General features: G+C 34.6%; 1 pseudogene; it reads right to left on the bottom strand.

Annotated features, from left to right (window-relative positions):
- Positions 1–942: 942 nt before the first annotated feature.
- Positions 943–2,069, bottom strand: LOC100423506 (SERPINE1 mRNA-binding protein 1 pseudogene; annotated as a pseudogene).
- Positions 2,070–17,726: the final 15,657 nt, after the last annotated feature.

Raw genomic sequence — 17,726 nt, 5'->3', positions numbered from 1 at the left:
TTCAGGTCCTTTCACACACAGAAATCATACCAAATGGCAAGACACTGATTTTACATAACAGTTTATTACACTTTAGCCAAATCAACTTATTTCACCGTGTGAGGGTGCAAAAAACCATAACTATAAAACTACTTGACTTGACAGGATGTGTTTATCAATAAGTAGCTTAAACAACTTTCACCAATAAGGTCTCTAACTTGGTTTTTAAAATGGGAAAAAAGTAAACTATTGAAATTGTAAATCAGTTATAATTTGAACCTAATGAACCACGCAAGCAGCAAGGGTTAATAAACCAATGTGCTTTACATTTTTTCAAGTACTGATATTTCTGTATATAAAGATTTATCATATATATATACTACAGCTATCATGGGAAGTGAAAAAAGATTTTTCCCAAAATGAAAATACTAAAACTAAGTTAAAATACACATAGTTTTTCACACGAGATAAAATTTGACAAGTGAAAGTTTAATATGTCCCAGTTGACCATGTGTGAAAATGCAAAGCAGGTATTAAAACCGATATGTCCAAGATGTAAAACCAGTTTGTAATTGGGGGGAACATCTAAATCCTTAATTAAAAAACATAAATGAAGTGAAAGCCTTAAACTGATACACACTGTTCACATCTATATTTCAAATTTAGAAATGCATATTTGCAAGCAGCAATAAAAAAGTATTCATGAAGAATGCATCATCTCTGAAAATTATGAAAACATCCCTGCTACCAATATATTTCTAAATACAAAATTGCCTGCCATATTTGTTTCTTCTGTGTAGCAAGAGAAGTTCATTTTAACAACTGATATTCCGTCTTTAGGTGTGAATAGTATGAATGACAGTCTTTTAAAAAATTTTTCTTAGTCATTTGGAATCCTTAAGCATGCAAAAGCTTTGAACATAAAGGTTCACAGAGAAACCGGGGTTGTCTTGTGGTATCCAGTTAAGCCAGAGCTGGAAATGTCTCTGGGTCATCCAGGAGCAGAACCACTTCACTTGTCGGTCCTGCTGCCACAGTTCAGACGTCTGCCACACTCATGTCTACCTCATCCTCCCTCACCATCAGGTTCTGGGCAGCCAAGTTATCCAAAATTAACCTTCAACTGAGACATTACATCATTTGCTGGCTTCTGGAAAAGATGGTCCATAACAGAATCTGCAGCATGAGCCTCTTCACTCTTTGATTTATGAAAAACAGCTTTCATCTTCCACTGCCCTTCAGCAGCTTCATTTGGTTTTCAGATATTAAATTCCACTTTGACCACTCCTTATTTTGAATAGTCTTCCACTCATTGAGAATCATCTCTTTAGGACCCTCTTTCTTTACCTCTTCAACTTCACTCTCCTTATTTTCAGTGTCTGCCACTGGATGGTCTTCTCCTACAGATGTTTCCTCAGTCACATTTGATCAATCCAAATCAGTTAATTCATCTTTCACAATTCCCCAGTAGTGAGGTCTACCGCCTCCACGTTTGTCCTCGTGTTTCAGGACAGATCTATCACTTCAGTTATGCCTATAAAATTCAATTTGCCATGGGAATCAAATCCATCTCCTCAGCCCATTCCATGTCCGCAGCGCCCTCGACCTCTTCCAAGACCACCACGGCATCGACAGTCAATAATCTGTCTATCAACTAAAAATTTGCGTCCACCCTTTTCTTCAAGTGACTTTTCAAATCTTTATTCTAGAGGTGATTGTCTTCCTGTTCTTCTATTAATTACTTTTCCTTCAACCTGAAGTTGTTGATCAGGTCTTCTTCCAACTCATCTTACTCCTTCTTTCTTAAGCACGATGAGCACCTGTGTCTCTTTCTTGTCAACCACGCCAACGCTGGGGCGCAGTGGTTTCTTGCAGTCTTTCTAGGACTCTTTACACAGCTGTTTGCCTGCCATGTTGGAGGGCCTGAGCTGTGCTCTTGGCTCCAGGGCCCCCATTGTCACTCCTGCTGCCATTTATTTTTTATTCTCCCCTGACTTCAGCACCTCAAAGAGGTCCACTTCATCATCACACAACTGGTCAAAGTGGTTGGTGACCATGCAGCCACAGCCTGCCTGTAAGTGCCCAGGCATCATGGTGGCTCAGTGACATATTCCTCCATGAGTTGCAACAGGCTATGCCAAGCTAAGAGCTCCTGCCTCAGCTTTTCCTACACTATCCAGTTTTTATGTTCTCACCAATTTTTAAAATCAATGTTTTATTTTTATTATAAAGATCTTTCACTTCTTCAATTGAAGGTTTATTTCTATGTGTTTCACATTATTTATAGCTATTATATATGAGATTACTTTCTTTTTCTTCTAGATTGTTGGCTGTTGGCATATATAAATGCTACAGATTTTTGTAAGTTAATTTTGTATCTTGCAACTTTATTGAATTTGCAGTTCTAATAGTATTTTGGTGGGTTCCTCAAATTTTTCCAAATATAAGATTATAACCACTGCAAATGAAGATAATTTCACTTCTTTCTTTCCAATTTTGATGCCTTTCATTTCTTTCTCTTGTTTAATTCCTCTGGCTAGAATTTCCACTACTGTGTTGGATAAAAGTGGGCATCCTGGTTTTGTTCCAGATTTTAGAGAAAAGGCTCTCAGCTTTTCCCTATTCAATATACTATCTGTGGGTTTTTATTGTGTCGAGGTATGTTTCTTCTATATCCAGTTTTACAAGAATTTTTATCAGGGAAGGATGTTGAACTGTATCTAATGAACTTTTTGGCATTAACTAAAATCATCATATATTAATAGATTTGTACTTCATTCTGTTGATGTGATGTCTCATATTAATTTATTAGTATATGGTGAACCACTCTTGCATTCCTGGGATGAATCTCACTTGATCATTATAGATAAACTTTCTAATGTGTTGTTGAATTTGGTTTGCTAATATTTAATTAAGGATATTTGCGTCTATGTTCATGAGTGATATTGGCTTGTAGTTTTCTTTTCTTTTGACATGTTTTTGTCTGGATTTAGTATCAGGGTAATACTGGTCTCATAGAACGAATTTGAAAGTATTCCCTCCTTGATTTTTTAGAATAGTTTTAGCAGAATTGGTATTAGTTATTCTCTAAATGTTTGATAGAATTAAACAGTGAAGCCTCAGATCCTAGGATAGTCTTTGATAGGAGACTTTTTGTTACTGCTTCTGTCTAATTACTTGTTATTTGCCTTTTCAGGTTTTGAATTTCTTCATGACTAAATCTTGGAAGGTTGTATATGTTTAGGAATTTGCCCATTTCTTGTAAGTTCTTATTTATCAACATATAATTGCTCATAATGTTCTCTGGTGATCATTTGAATTACTTTGGTATCAGTTATAATGTCTCATTTTTCATCTCAAATTTTATTCATTTAGGTCTTCTCTTTTTATTTGTTAGTCTGGCTAAAGGTTTGACATTTTTTTTCTATCTTCAAAAAACCAACTTTTCATTTCCTTGCTCTTTTATTTTTTATTTTTTTAGTGTTGATTTTATTTATTTGTGCTCTGATCTGTATTATTTCTCCTACTAATTTTGGGTTTGGTTTGCTCTTACTTTTCTACATCTTAAAGATGCATTATTCTGTTACTAATTTGATGTGTTTCTACTTTTTTGGTGTAGGTATTTGTTGTTATAAACTTCTCTCTTAGTATTGCTTTTGATGTATTCCACAAATTTTGGTATGTTTTATTTCCAATTTCATTTGTTTCAAGATATTTTGTAAATTTTCTTCTTAATTTCTTTATTAACCAAATGATTATTGAGGAGCATATTGTTTAATATCATGTGTTTATATAGCTCCAAAATTCCTCCTATTATTGATTTCTAGTTCTATTCTATTGTGGTTAAAATAATACTTGATATGGTTTTATTCTTTTTGAATGTTTTTGTGGTCTAACATGTGACCTGTTCTTGAGAATGTGTATGTGCTGAGGAGAAGAATTTATTTTTCACTTTTTGGAAAAATATTCTATAAATATCTGTTGGGTCCCTTTGATGTATAGAGCAGATTAAGTGTAATGTTTATTTGTTGATTTTCTGTCTGTATGACCTTTTCAATGCTGAAAGTGGGGTGAACTCCCAAGGTATTGTTATATTGGGGTCTCTCTTTTTCTTTAGCTCAAATAATATTTGGTTTATACATCTGGGTGCTCCAGTGTTGGGTGTATACACAGTTTACAATTTTTATACTCTCCTGCAAAATTGACCTCTTTGTCATTATATAATGACCTTTTTACCTCTTTTTTATCAGCTTTTTTCTTGAACTCTATTTTATTTGATATAATTATTAGCACTTCTAGAGCTCCTTTTTGCTCTACATTGGCATGGAATATCTTTTTTTATACCTTTTTTATTTTAGTCTATATGTCTTTATGGGTGAAGTGAGTTTTTTATAGACAGCACATGATAGGGTCTTGCTTTTATATCCATTCAGCCACTCTATGTCTTTTGATTTAATTTAGTCCATGTATATGCAATGTTATTATTGATTAAAAAGCATTTAATACTGCTATTTTGTTATTTGTCTTCCAGTTGTTTTGTTGGTCCTCTTTTTCTTTTTTTCTTCTTTCCTTTCTGTGTTCCTTTCTGTAAGAGTGATTTTGCCTGATAGTGTATTTATTAGTCTGTTCTCACACTGCTGTAATGATACTACCTGAGACTAGGTGATTTATGAGCAAAGGAAGTTTATTAGATTCAAAGTTCTGCATGGCTGGGGAGGCTTCAGGAAACTTACAATTATGGTACAAGGCAAAGAGGGAGCAAGGCATGTATCTTACATGGCGGCAGGAGAGAGAGAGAGTGCAGGGGAGACTGCCACTTTTAAAACCATCAGAGCTCATTAGAGCTCACTCACTGTCATGAGAATGGCATGGGAAAAACTGCCCCATGATCCCATCAACTCCCATCAGGTCTCTCCCTCAATACATGGGGATTACAATTCAAGGTGAGATTTGGGTGGGAACACAGAGACAAACCATATTAGTATATTTTAATTTATTGCTTTTCTTGCAAATATCATCTTATAATCAATTATTTTAGACTGATGACAAGTTAACTCTAATTATAAAGAAAAGAAAAAACAAACAAAGACAAAACTAAAAGACTCTCATAACTTAACTTATTCTTCTCTACTTCTTGACTTTTTGTTGTCTGTCTTCTTATATTATCTATTTCCTAAAAAGACATTGTAGTTATTATTTTTGATAGATTTGCCATCCAGTCTTCTTGCTAAACATATGAATGGCTTACATACCACAATTATAGTTTTAGAATATTCTGCATTTGTCTTTGTACTTAGTATTACTAGTGATTTTTATACCTTCATATGATTTCTTATTGTTTACTGATGTCCTTTGCTTTCAGATTAAAGATCTGCCTTTAGCATTTCTTATAAGACAAATTGACATTGACAAAATCTCTTAGCTTTTATTTGTCTGGAAGTGTATTTAGTACTCCTCAATGTTTGAATAACAATTTTGCTGGATACAATATTCAAGGTTTGAAGATTTTCCCTTCAGCACATTGTATATGTCGTATCACACTCTCCTGGACTGTAAGTTTTCTGTGGGAAGTCTGCTGCATTCGTATCAAAGTTGCATTGCATGTTTTTTGCTTATTTATCTTGCTAGTTTTATGATTTTTTTAAATCCTTGAACTTTGAGAGTTTTGTTAATATATGCTTTGAGGTTCTTATTCATATTGAGGTTCTTATTCTACTTGGTGTTCTATGTGCTTCTTGTACCAGGATATTCATGTTTCTCTTGGCTTGGAAAGTTCTTTGTTATCATTTATTTGAATAAACTATTTACCTAAATCTCTCTCTCTCTACATCCTCTTTAAGGTGAGTAACTCATAAGTGTGCTTTTTTGAGGCTATTTTTTAGATCTTATAGATATGCTTTATTTTTTTTCTCCTTTGTGTATTTTCATATAGCCTATTTTCAAATTAATTATGTCTTCTGCTTGATCAATTCTGCTGGTAAGAGTCTCTAATACACTTTTCAGTTTTTCAATTGAATTTTTCATCTCCATATTTTCTGCATTTTTTTTTCATTATTTCAATGTCTTTGTTAAATTTGTCTAATAAAATTCTGAATTCCTTATTTGTGTTACCCTTGAAGTGTGCTGAGTTTCCTCAAGACAGCTGTTTTTAATTCTCAGTTTGAAAGGTCACATATCTCCATCACTCTTGGATTGATCACTGGTACCTTATGTAATTTGTTAGTGAGGTCATGTTTTTCTAGATATTCTTGATGCTTCTGAATGAAGGTTCATTGCTGTCCGAGCATTGAAAAGTTAGGTATTTATTCAAATCTTCACAGGCTGAGCTGTCCTTAAGAAAACTTTTCATATATGCAAAGTGTTGTGATCTAAGTTTGTGGTCATTGTAGTTGTATCAGCACTAGTGATGAACTGTGCCCAACAATGCTGCAACTCTTGCCAACTTCTAGAGATACCACTTGAGTGGGCTTGTGTAAGATAAGGGAGAATTTCCTGAGTTACTGGGCAAAGTCTTTCTCTCTTCCCTGTCTTTCCCCAGTCAGAAGGAGTCTGTCTCTGTGCTGGACTGCCTAGAGTTGGGGTAAGGATGCTGTGACCACTCCTGTGGCCATCAAAACTGGCACTGCACTGGATCATACCTGAAGCCAGCACAGTACTGGACCTCACCCAAGGCCCATTTTAACTATGGCCTGGCTACCACTGATGCTTATTCAAGTCCCATGGGCTCCTTAGTCAGCAGTCGATGAATCCTGCTGGGAGTGGGTTTTACCCTCCAGGGCATCAGATTCTTTTCTGGCCCAGGGTGGGCTTAGAAATGTCATCCAGGAACCAAAGCCTGAAAATGGACCTTCAGAAATCTGCTTGCTGCTTGATTTTATTGTGGCTGAACTGGAATTCAAGTTCCAAGACAAAGTCCTCTGTGTTTTTCTCTCTCCTTTTCCCACACAAAAGGAGGCTCCCTCTGAATTGCACTGCCTGGAATCAGGGGAGGTGTGATGTAAGCACTTTCTTGTCCATCATAGCTGGTAGCATACTAGGTCACATGCACCCCGACTCCACTATCCCCAAGACCAGTGAGGTTCCAAGGCTTAACCAAGGACTGCAGTCCTTGTTGGCTGGCTGCCTCTCAAATTGATTCTGGACCCCAGGCCACTTTAGGCAGCTGGGGGTGGAACATGCGGGGACTCATATTCCTCTCACTGGGACAGATAATTCCCTTCTGGTGCAGAGCTGGTCTAAATGCTCTGTCAGTGCCAGAAGAATGCTGCCCTGTGTTGTATTCCACAATGACAGCACTGAATTCTGATGCAAAGTTCCACATATACTTTACTCCATCTCCCCTCATTCTGCATGATGTTGACAGGAGATGGAGTAGAAGTGATATAGGCAAGCAAAACTGTCTTTCTTACCGTCTTCAAGGCCTCATTGCTTGATATCATGTTAAAACCAGGTACTGTGACTACTCATCTGATTTCTTGGTTTTTATAAAAGTGCTTTCTTGAGTGAACAGTTGTTGAATTTGATGTTCCTTTTAGGGAATGATTGCTACAGGGTTCTGTTTGGCCATTTTGCTTCGCCTCTGACTCTATGATTCTAACCAACATTTTTAAACATCCAAACAGAATTTGCAATTGTCACAGGAGACAAAATTGTCACAGGAGACTAATCCTAAGACTTAAGCAATGTCTCCAAACTCGTAAAGCAGACCATAAAACAGAGAGCCCTGTACTTCCCTGCTCCCCTATTTACATTTCAATTTTCCCTTCTAACCACAACCATCTTCAGCAGGAACACTACAAGAACCCACAGGTGGGTACCAGTATGGGTCTTTCGAGCCCCTCTGGCTACTCCATGATTGCAGATGACTGAGTCCCTTCTGAGTCTCTCCTGAGTCTCCCCTGAGTCCTGGACCTTCTAGTTTGCTGAGTGCTGAGTTTTATTCAGCCAGTTGTTCTCACTCCTTGGCAACGTTTTAAGACTTTTCAATTCTTCAGACTTTTCATTTCTCCCTTAAGGGAGCAATCACTCTGTGATGTATGCATGTTTATAAATGTGTGTGCCATTTCTCCTTTAATATCCCTTGGGAGTTGATTTTTTAGTAAACCCTCAGAGAGTGAAGGGGGAGGTTTCTCTTGATCCTGTACTTTTGAAACTGTGTGCAGTTATCACCAAAGCCACTCTGCTCTTTTGGATGTCATAGTAATGGGAACCAAGGACCTGATGAGCCAATAGAAGGGTAAGAACTTCTTACAGATTAGGCTCCCAGGCTCTCTTTTTGTGATCTAGTCAAGCAGATGGTAAAAAAAAATAAAAATCACTGTTTGTCTCCTTTACAAAATCACGATTAATGGGAAAAAATTATTTGTTGTCTGGTCTTGGATATAGCCACACTGGGATACATTTTGGTTTTGAATTGAATCGCTATTAAAATAAGTACCCCATTGGAAATTCTGTCAATGACCAAAAGATAGATTATTTATATTAGACTCCTAAATTTTAAAGAATTTTTTATAAATATATCATTCTTAATAAATTGCTTTATTGATAGTCATGAAAAGATTAAGTTTACACTAAAACACATATAATTGTGCCATGGTTAGCCTTAGAAATTCTCTTGATGATAATGAAGAGCAAAAAACTGACCTGAAACAAAGTTCAAATCCTTTGTATACTCAAACTGCCTCTTTGGATCCCCTGTATAATCTACCAAAAACCACTTCACCCTATGCTCCAGTGGCTAAGGTCCTGCACTTTCCTGGTTACCTCCATGTGTAATTCCCAGTCAGATAACCGATATCATTTGTTTTAAATTATTTGTATGACCCTTAACCTTTAGGTATACCCATTTTTTATTCATCCTTTTCCTTTCAATGGATAGCTTTTAATTTTCTGTCCTTTCTGTCTGTGGAGTATGCAAGGCTTTTGGGCCTGTATGGATAGGAACTCAGATGAGAGGATGACACCTTAAAGAATATGATCAGAGAGGTATGGGTTGTATTCCATTTGTGACTAGCAAGATTGTTTTTCCTTTGAGCTGTCTTTGGGGTTGTTCTGAATCTTGCAAAGACTGCTTTATATCTAGTTCATCCTCAGTTAAGTCAAATGCCATTTGGTTAATGCAAATTTAGTAATACTTTTAAAATAAAACTAGGTTAAGATTGTTAGCAAAATAAAATTAGAATGTCTTTGGAATTTGCAGTATTATGAAATGATTCACGCATTTTGCTTGGGACTACTGGCCAGACAGGTTTAGGTTATTTCTGCTGGATGTTTTAAGTTCATAAAACTATTGCTTGTTTGATTTTTCTGTGAATTAAAGCTATAAGAATTGGCTGCTGAGCACTGCTGAAGGTTTGTACACATATTAGTGTAAGCTTGTCTTTGTTTTTAAGCTTCTGCACCCTAGGATCTAGAGAGGTAGATATGGTAATGCCTGGGAACATATCCTAGCATCTAGACCACCAGCACCAATCAGAATCAAGCCCAATATGTCCTTGTCCTCCTAGTCCCATCTTTGTCTCCTGGCTAGGTTAGGAGAGGTTATATCCTTCAGATATGTCCTCTGTCCTATGCTCTATACTTTCATGTAAATTTAGCACTCAGTCAGGCTCTTTCCTTTAGCCATCCTTGGGTACCACATGGATACTGAGGTTACAGGGAAACTGAGGAAGATGTTGTGGGGGATGTCTGTATCATAGTTTCAAAATTCTTCTTAATAATTTAAAATCTTAATAGCATGTTACGTTAAATTAAGTAATAGATAATTATAAAATGTCTGAGTCATTTCTGAGTATGTTAAATGCTGAAACATTAATTATTACACATATATTTATGTTTATATACTTTGACACCTTAATTTTATATGGTACAGAAAAGCTAAATATATTTAGACTTGTTAATTAAAAAAAAAATTAAGACTTAAATTATAAAATGGTTTTCACCAACAAATACTGATATGAAACAGTTCAAAATGACTTACTTTCTAATTTTTTCATAAGAAAATTAGGGTTACTAAGAACGCATATACATAATTAAAACTACTCCATATAAAATAAACAACTCTATATTCAAAGCATATAAAGAAAGTAATTTTTCCCCCAAGGTAGAATGCCCCCTGAAAAGAAGTAAAGGGAAAAACCAAAGGTTAAAGTAAGTTGTAGAAGATTTGTGAAAGATTAATCTCAAGAAAAAAATTTTATGTGTGATCAAGTTTGCTGAAATTAGAAGAAAATGATTCATATTTATTTCTAAAAATTGAACATTAATATCAAAAGCACACTGACAGAAGGTTAGACTCTGGGCTCTTGTGTTGGAAGAACAAGGTTTTCTCACAGCATTGATATTCTCTTTAGTAGAAAATTGTAAAAGGTTTTTATTAACTTTTTAGGTAACTGACCTAGGAAACAGAGGTTCTGTTCCATGTTTCATGAAGATATTTTCTTGTGCTTTGTGAATTTAAAATCTTTTGTCATTTTGGTTTTAATTCATACTGTCCTATGATCCCCTTTTGATCAAATGCTTTAAAACTCTGATATTTGACAAGCTTCACAAAGTTAAATCTGAAATTCTAAAATCAAGTCTTTTTGACCCAAACTAATTTGGACATAACAGGAACTCCTGGAAAGCCAAAAGAGACATATTAGGGTTATTTGGTATGTTAAAATTATACAGAAAGCATGATTTTAAAATGATGTTTAGTGTTCTTTAAGTTATATTTATATAAATGCATTATTAATACATGAATACAATCCAAAATTGTATAATATTTTTAAATTCTGACATGTCTTGGTATATGTTATGAGTCATAATTATGTTTATTATGTTAGGTCATTGTTTGCTACAGAAATATAAACATATTTTCTGGTCAATTGTACCTTTAATGATGACCACTCTAAGTTTTTGTCTTCCACAGTTAATATACATAATTAAAACTACTAGATGTAAAAAAAACAATTCTGTATGCAGAGCATATGAAGAAAGTAATAGTTTTCATAAGGTACAATGGGCCCCCAAAAATGTATAGGACAAAATCAAAGGTTTCTTTTTTTAGTGCTTGTAAAAGGTATGTCTATTATATACTAAATATACTAAATTATTTACTAAATATGCTAAAGTCTGTTGACTGTGCAGTGCTACTATTTTTTTAGTGTGGATACCTTAATTTAAAAAATAATTTATTGCTAAAACATGCTAACATAATCTGAGACTTTAATGAGTTGTAATCTTTTTGCTGGTGGAGGGTGTGGCCTCGGTATTGACGGCTGCTGAGTGATCAGGGTGATGATTACTGAAGTCTGGGTTGGCTGTGGCAATTTTTGAAAATAACACAAAAATGAAGTTTGCCACATCAAGTGATTATTTTATAAATGATTTCTCTGTAGTATGCAATACTGCAGGAGAGCATTTTACCCTAGGTAGAACTTCTTTCAAAATTGGAGTCAGTTCTCTCAAACCGTGCCACTGGTTTATCAACTAATTTAATGGAATATTCTGAATCCTTTGTTATCATTTCAACAATATTCACAGGATCTTCACCAAAAGTAGATTTCATTTCAAGTGACCAAGTTGTTTGCTCTTCCATAAGAAGCAACTATTCACTTGTTTAATATTTACTGTGAGATTGCAGTAGGTCAGCTATAATTTCAGGCTTCATTTCTAATTCTAGTTTTCTTGCTATTTCTATCATACCTGCCATTACTTCCTCCACTGGAGTCTTGAACCCCCACCAAGTCATCCATGAGGGTTGAAATCAACTTCTTCCAATCTCCTGTTAATGTTGATATTTTGACTTCCTCCTATAAATCACAGATGTTCTTAATGGTATCTAGAATGATTAATCCTTTTCAAAGTTTTACTTTGCCCAGATTCATCAAAGGAATCACTATCTGTAATAGTTATAGCCTTGCAAAAAGTATTTCTTTAATAATAAGAATTGAAAATTGAAATTACCCCTTGATCTGTGGCTGCAGAATGGATGATGTGTTAGCAGGAATGAAAACAACAATAATCTTCTTGTACATCTCTATCAGAGCTTGGGTAACCAAATGTTGCTGTTTATCGAATTTTCAATAAATTGATCAGATTATTGAATTTTCAATAAACAGCAATATTTTGAAAGAAGCCTTTTTTTTATTCTGCGCAGTAGGTTTTATCAGTGGACTTAAAGTGTTCAGTAAACCATACTATAAACAGATGTGCTGTCATCCAAGTTTTGTTGTTCCACTTATAGAGCACAGGAAGAGTAGATTTAGTGTAATTCTGTAGTGCCCTAATATTTTCAGAATCACAAATAAGCACTGACTAGAAGTTAAAGTCACCAGCTGCATTAGCCCCTAACAAAAGAGTCAGTCTGTCCTTTAAAGCTTTGAAGCCAGGCATTGACTTCTCTCTAGTTATGAAAGTCCTAAATAGCATCTTCTTCCTATATAAGGCTGTTTGATCTACATTGAAATGATGTTGTTTAGTGTAGCCACCTTCATCAATTATCTAAGCTAGATTGTCTGGATAATTTGCTGAAGCTTCTACACCAGCACTTGCTGCTTCACCTCACACTTTTATGTTATAGAGATGGCTTCCTTTCTCAAACCTCATGAACCAACCTCTGCTAGCTTCAGACTTCTCTTCTGCAGGATTGTCGCTTCTCTCAACTTTCATGTAATTGAAGAGAGTTAGGCACTTGTTTTGGATTAGGCTTTGGCTTATGAAAATGTTACAGCTGATTTACTCTTCCCTTCAGACCACAAAACACTTTTCCATATCACCAATAAGGCTGTTTTGCTTTCTTATCTAAGGTGTGTTCATTTCCTTCTAGAATTTTTCCTTTGTATTCACACTTTGGCAAAATGTTTTGCACAAGAGTCCTAAAATTTAGCCTCTCTGCTTTTGACATGTCTTCTTAACTGAGTTTAATCATTTCTAGCTTTTGATTTAATGTGAGACACTTGAAACTCTTCCTTCACTTGAACACGTAGAGACCAATGTAGGGTTATTACTTGACCTAATTTCAATATATTTCAGGGAATAGAGACACCTGAAGAGAGGGAGAGAGATGGGGAAATGGCTAGTCAGTGGAGCAGTCAGAATACATACAACATTGGTTAACCTTGACGTTTTACATGGGTGCAGTTTATGGCACTCCAAAATAATTACAATATTAACATCAAGATCACTGATCACATATCATCATAATAGATATATTAACAATATGCAGTTTAAAATATTACAAGAATGATCAAAATGTGACACACAGACACTAAACCAGCAAATACTGTTGGGAAAAAAAAAAGCATAGATAGCCTTGCTCGAAGTAGGGTTGCCAAAAATCTTAATTTTTAAAAAGCACAATATCTGCAAAGAACAATAAAGCAAAGTGCAATAAAACAAGATATCACTGTATATCACTTATGTGCAGCTATCACTATATATCCAGTACATAATAGGTAATATTTAGGGCTATAGAACTGAGTCATTGAATGAAGGAGTCATAAACAATATCAACAAATGGGTGTGGCTTTGTTTTAATAAAACTATTTATAAAATCATACTGTGAGGTATGTATATAAATATGTATCACTTATATATCACCTATTATAAGATAGCATGATTTTAGGCACTGTGGATGCAGCAATAACAATTTTAGATGGTGATTAGTAATATAATTACTAGTTTATGTGGAAGACTGGGAAGTGGTTGCCATTTTCAAGCAGTTGGCCACGAAAGAACTCACTGAAAAGGTGACATTTTACCAAAATCTAGCAAAAGAAAGACAATCAGGCTGTCTATGGGAATCCAGGATACAGGCAGAGGAAAGGGAGGTAAGGAGATCCTAAGGCATGAGTATGGTTCCAGTATCATTGGAAGAACAGGAATGCCAGCATGGTTGGTGTTTAGAGAGTGAGGGGGTATGGAGATGCAATTATGAGGAGCCATAATGGACATTTGATTGCTTCTTGCATGTATATTTCAGACATGTGCTTCTTTTCTCTTACCTTGTTACACTGGCAGATATGCTTTATGATTCTTTCACATTGATCTCCCTTGTACGTGACAAACACATTTGCTTTTGTTTATCTGCTAACCCAGCACTTTGCCAAGTATTTAATAATTCGTTATCAAAAGCTCACAAAAATACAAGATATCCTGTGATGGCTGTTTTTATATTATTATACATATACTATTTGTATATATATATATTTATGATGTTCATATATAGTCATGGGAAACTTAAATATGTTAATACATATTATTTGTTGATATCCTCTTGTTTGTTAAGTTTATTTTTATGAAACACTATAGAACACAATATTTGAATTCTAGAGTACTTTCAAGATTTAAAAGTCAATATGAACATCATACACATCATTCCATTGAGCAGATATAGTCCATTTATGATGAAGGTCACATTTTAATGTCTGACACGTAAAGGAAAATAAAATTCAGAGTATTTTCTCTTCCCCATGTTATCATACTTTTAAATGTAGTTATTTGGATGCAGTAATTTCATATTGTTAAGGGAGATAATTTGTCAAAGTAGTTTTTTGTTTGTTTCTCTTTATGTAACTATTCTTGTTATTTTCCTAATGATTTTATTAATCACATTTGGCTTAAGAATTTGGAATCTTGTTTTCTATTATTTGACCTGTTATGCCTACATATTTCTGCTTTAAATATCATGAAACAATATATTCTAACATTGCTCTAGTCCTCATTTTCATTCTGATTTGTTGGTCAGATAAAAACAAAAACTGTTATGTCAAATCTACACTGCAGGGTATTCTTTCTAGAAACATGGAATATTGAGAATTACCAGAACTATCTCATGTGTTTTCTATATATTTTCACATTGCCTAGCTCCGTATTAACATAGTTATTTAAAACATTTAAGTAAAAATTTTAAAATCATTAATATATAATAATAGTTGATTTAAAAATCTAAAAATAGCTATTCTAGAGAAATTATACTTTAATGAGAGCCAAGCAAAGTAAGGTTGCTGTTGTGCATGATCATTAAATTGGATGCAATACTGACACTGACCCTATTAAGTTGTTGTAGGGATTAAAGTTATTTCATCATACAGAATGCATAGCATAATGCAAGCCAAATATTCAGTGTATCAGTGTGATGATGATGATAAAAGTCTAACAAACAAATATGAGTAATCTTGTAAGTCGAAACAGAGGTTGCTCTTTAGGTCGTTGCTTGTTGTTAGTTTTTAAACAATTTTGATATGAATTTATAACTTCTTAATCTGTGTCCTAAAGATGATTCTAATAATTTTATAGCGTACTGCCCAAAATTAGTTATTGTTCTGTTGATTATTGTTAATAAGAATAGAGAATTTTTCTAGTTGTCCCAGGAAAATTATGCTAATTAGAAATCTCTGAGTTTGTGCTTCTGAGATTAATTTATTCATCATAATCAGTTAATCTCTATTCTTTACATGATTAGATAGCTTATGGTGGAGAGAAGGACCCTTTAGTTCTCTTAGAATGAAGAAGAATACTGTAGCTGACACTAGTGAAATTTAGACGTTAATTCAAAACCTTCTTAGCATATAGCATCTATAATTGCATACCGATTAATGCCGCTATCATTGTTTTCCTAAGTAAGAGAAGACTTCAAGAAATATTAGGAAATTGACTCTGAAAAAGTACAATGGTCTCATTTATGGGCATGACTCTGAAAAAGTACAATGGTCTCATTTATGGGCAGTATTCTTTTATTTTATCAGTTATTCAGAAACTAATATTAGTAGAGAGAAACTTTACGAAAAGATTCCATCTCTGCTACTTTCCTCATGCAGCCTAACAAGCTAGATCACTATATTTTATCTCTGAATGAGACATCATTACTGTTGTATTATTCTGGTTCTTTAATAGAGAAGGATGAGAAGAAGAAAGTCATACGTTTTATAGGTGAATAAATTCAATCAGTTGGCAATATAGAGTGAAAGAGTAAGTATAAGCAGAAAGAATGCAATTGACTTAACAAACGATCATTATTTTAATAGAACATCCATTATCCCAGGAGGGGGTGAGGGCCAGTGTCATTTAATTCCAAATCTCTCTTTATAAGCAACTAAAATAATAAAAATCTTCTCTCCCAGAATTTCATTAAAAGAACAATTCAAATATGTATTTCAGGAAAAAAACAACTTCAGCCTAGAAGTATGTACTGAAATGCAATAAGAAGAAATATTCAAAGATATTGGTATAAACTTGGCTATATTCAAATACATAGCTATTAAGCAAAATGGTTGATAATTTTGGTTAAGGTAGTGTATGAAAGTGACATGTCACTAAAATATTGGAAGAGCGTAACACGTTAAGTTTGGCAAGGCAGAGGCACCAATCTTTCAAAGTATTTTCAACAGTTACGTAGTTTAAGAGAAGGGCAGAATCAAAAGAAGTAACTGAATTGACTACAAAATTTTTTTAGTTTTCCTATTCATATATATATACACACACACACACGTATATGTTTATATATATTAAATCCCAATATTTTATCATAAATTTTCATCAAATTCAGTATTAACAAAATATGAGTTGTAAAAAATGGCTTTCTAGGTGGCATGGTCTGGATGTTTTGCCCCTTCCAAATCTCATGTTGAAATGTGACCTCCAATGTTGGAGGTGGACCTAATTAATGGGAGGTGTTTGAGCTGTGAGGGTGGATCCCTCATGAATGGCTTGATGCTCTTCCCGTGGTTATGAGTGAGTTCTCACCCTATGAGTTCATTCAAGAGCTGATTATTTAAAAGTACCTGGTACGTCTCTTACCATGAATTACACTGGCTTCCCCTTTGCCTTTCACTGACTGTAAGCTTCCCGAGGCCTTCACTAGAAGCTGAGTAGATGCTACACCATGCTAGAAGGGCCTGGAGAACTATGAGCCAAATAAACTTTTTTTTTTCGTAAATTACCCAGTCTTGAGTATTCCTTTATAGTATTGCAAAATGGACTAACACACTAGGCATGTGCATTCATTAGTAAAAGACATTCATAATTTTAAAAATTCCAACACTATTCACATTAGGAAAGATATGGAATCAACTCAAATGCCCATTAACGATAGACTGTATAAAGAAAATGTGATACATATACACCATGGAATACTACGCAGCCATAAAAAGAAACAAGATCATGTCCTTTGCAGAGACATGGATGGAGCTCGGAGACATTATCCTCAGCAAACTAACACAGGAACAGAAAATCAAATACTGCATGTTCTCATTTATAATTGGGAGCTGAACAATTAGAACACATGGACATAGGGAGGGGAAAAACACACAGTGGGACCTTTGGGGGTTGGGAGGGGAGGGAGAGCATCCAGATAAATAGCTAATGCATGCGGGCTTAATACCTAGGCGATGGGTTGAAAAGTGCAGCAAATCATCCCGGCACATGTTTACCTATGTAACAAACCTGCATGTCCTGCTCATGTATCCTGGAACTTAAAATAAAATAAGATAAAATAAAATAAAATATTTTTTAAAATTAATGGTTACTGTACTCAATTTTTGTTCATTTTGGTTTGTTTTATTTTATTTTTTTACTTTCAACTTTTATTACAGATTCAGGGAGTACACATGCAGGCTTGTTACATGGGTATATTTCATTATGCTGAGGCTTGAGGTGTAATTGATCTCGTCACCTAGGTAATAAGCATAGTATCGCAGAGATTTTTAACTCTTGCTCCTTTCTTCCCTCCCCACTCCAGTAGTTCCCAGTGTCTATTACTGGCA

This window comes from Macaca mulatta, chromosome 1 (assembly GCF_049350105.2).
Source record: "Macaca mulatta isolate MMU2019108-1 chromosome 1, T2T-MMU8v2.0, whole genome shotgun sequence".
Taxonomy (NCBI): Eukaryota; Metazoa; Chordata; class Mammalia; order Primates; family Cercopithecidae; genus Macaca; species Macaca mulatta.
The sequence above is the reverse complement of the archived record's forward strand: the minus strand, read 5'-3'. Positions and strand labels throughout refer to the sequence as shown.